The sequence below is a fragment of the Aedes albopictus genome, chromosome 3 (assembly GCF_035046485.1).
Source record: "Aedes albopictus strain Foshan chromosome 3, AalbF5, whole genome shotgun sequence".
In the NCBI taxonomy this organism is placed as follows: domain Eukaryota; kingdom Metazoa; phylum Arthropoda; class Insecta; order Diptera; family Culicidae; genus Aedes; species Aedes albopictus.
Genome location: NC_085138.1, coordinates 407,798,926 through 407,801,721, shown reverse-complemented (window position 1 = coordinate 407,801,721; position 2,796 = coordinate 407,798,926). Strand labels below are relative to the sequence as shown.

The following is a 2,796-nucleotide window of genomic DNA, read 5'->3' as shown; positions in this document are numbered from 1 at the left end:
ACAACAGCTAGTCTCTAGTGATCTAAGGCTATTTTCATAATCGGAATTGGCTGAAAACCTATGCGTAAAGCTAGAATTAGACACATGTCATCGTGTCAGATGACATTGATTTGACCCTTTCTTATGTTTATTGATCTTCGTTCTACTGCTCGTGTTGTGTATAGGTAAAAGGTAACGATAGCGCACGAAAGTATCAAAGCCGACTGACACCCGACTGCGGCAACGAAATGAAGGTAGTAAAAAGTGTCGAATGTTTACAAGACTGGTCGTGATTTGATGTACCGCATCCATGGGTTTGGTTAAATTTTACATTTTACTACCCGGATCTGATTCCGGGTAACTACCGGTTGAACCAAATATGGTCTAACATTATTGTCTTGTTAACTGCTCATCGGTTAACCAAAAACGCTGCAAATTGAAGGTGTCACATGTAGGGTTTGACTATTTCGACGGGACTCTCGGAACCAATTCCGGAACACTACCAGTTGTCTTTAGTGTGACGAAAGGCTATTTTCTAGCTAACTGTTCATCAGGTTATCGCAAAAGCCACGATTTGATGTGTCACATGCCTGGATTTGGTTTACTTTTACATTTGGCCTCTTCCGGCCACTCAAAACCGATTCCGAAACACTTGCTGGCCGTTCATTAGGTAATCTAAAAAGCCGCTTTTTGATGTGAAGCATGTACGGGTTTGTTTCTCTTTCAGATTTAATCACTTCGGCGGGAACCCCGGAACGGGTTCCGGAATACTACTGCTTCAGATATGGTCTGAGATAGTTTTCCTGCTCATTGTCCATCAGGTCATCGAAAATGCCGTGGTTTGATGTGTCGCATGCATGGGTTTGGTTCAATTGTATATTTGACCACTTCCAGCGGGACGCCTAGAACCGGTTCCGGAACACTACCGGTTTAGATATGGTCTGAGACTATTTTTCTGCTTACCGCTCATCAGGTTATCGAAAATGCCGTGGTTTGATGTGTCGCATGCATAGGTTTGATGCATTTTCATATCTGGTTCCTTCCTGGGGTACCGTTCCGGAACACCTAAATGGCCATATCTCCGGAACGGCTGAACCGATCCGAACCATTTTCAATAGGAAACAATGGGACCAGATTCTGCGTCGAATGAACCGTCGGTCATTGAAATCGGATGAGGTTTACTGCCAAAAAGTGATGTGAGTTTTTTTGTACACACATATACAGACACACACACACACACGCACACACATACACACACACACAGACATCACCTCAATTCGTCGAGCTGAGTCGATTGGTATATGTGATTTGACTCTCCGGGCCTTCTATCAAAAAGTCATTTTTGGAGTGAACATATAGCCTTTCCAGTACACTTAGTGTACGAGAAAGGCAAAAACCTGACTGTATAGTTATAACATTCGACAACGGACAACACATATAACACCCGGTCACCCAGTGGAGAATTTTCCGTTTAACGATAAGTTTTCCCCGACTGGAGCCGGCATCGAACCCACACTCCGAAGTTACAAGGCACCTAAACTACTGACACCGCTAACCACTCACTCGGCCACGGAGTCCACGAAGGTAGTCTGTGACATTTACCTTACACGGTCGTTTGTGAAAACCCATTAATGGGTGAAAAAACACCCATTTTCGCTAGAAGTGCCTCTCCCCATTTAATGGGTAAAGACTGTTTACCCATTAATGGGTAGACACAGTTTATGTCAAATGATGGGTAAATATTTACCCATTTTAAAAAAGCGATAGTGCCGTAAAATGGGTGAAAAAATACCCATTTTTGAAATGGTGTTAGCTGGAAATTTTAAATGCATTCAAATTAAACAAACAGAAAATAGTCATTCCTAATACATTTTATTAAAAAAATAGTACACTTCTTAGCCACTATAATTTGTTATTTATATTCACTTGGTAAAATCTTCTTGCTGGAATCCGGAAGCCTTGCCGAAAGCTGAAGCTATCCTGGCTCTGTAGTCCATAACGTAACCTAAAAATTGTTAAGAATGTGAACATTAATCTTTGGCCTCGTCTTTGACAACGATAGACAGTAATAAAAATAATGTGCGTTACTTACCTTGTGCGTAGGATACAGCGCTTGTAATCTAGACGGTGATACAGGAAATCTGCAGCAAGCGGGAGCAGAAAAAACCTTGAAAAAACATTCCTTTTCGAACAACAGATTCTGAAGAATCCCTCGATTTTCCAAATTTCCCTAACTACTTTTTCACCCATTAATGGGTAGATGGTCGCATCCTTAAAATGGGTATATTTTTACTCGTTTTGTTTTTGTGTTTTCACCCATGTTTTGGCAGATCTTTATGCTTTTCAAAAATGAGTATTTTTTTACCCATCGATGGGTTTTCTCAAACAACCGTGTACATATTCGCAAAAGAGCGGGTTTTCCGTGACTTTCATGTAGAACTGGTCTAGCCGCACAAGATTTTCATATAGCATATTCTCAGGTTCAGCTTCTAAAATGAGCTGCAAGTGGTTAAATTTAGATATATCGAAATGACATTTTAAGCACTGATGCTGTCTTCGGAGAAGTTGTTCAGAAGAGCCATACTTTACATAGTACATACTTGTACATAGAGAACAATTAACTTCAGAATTGGCTCGCTAGGTTGCGCAAATGCCACTGAAAAGATAACATATAGCCTCGGTTTATGAGTATAATTTCAAATGTGAAGTAAATAGTTTGTTTTCGATATCATAACCATCTAAAAATTTAAGTTGGTATTTTCGACGAAGTTGTTCATGCGGATGCAAATCGTCTTTTCAAGCGATCTCCAGTAAGAA

At 40.5% G+C, this 2,796-nt stretch overlaps 1 long non-coding RNA gene across 1 annotated transcript; it reads right to left on the bottom strand.

The window, feature by feature from the left end:
* Positions 1-1,576: 1,576 nt before the first annotated feature.
* On the bottom strand, positions 1,577-2,368 carry LOC134291983 (uncharacterized). Its single transcript, XR_009999398.1, has 2 exons — positions 2,072-2,368; positions 1,577-1,984 (listed from the first exon to the last, which is right to left on the bottom strand). It is a non-coding gene; the product is annotated as an uncharacterized LOC134291983 (long non-coding RNA).
* Positions 2,369-2,796: the final 428 nt, after the last annotated feature.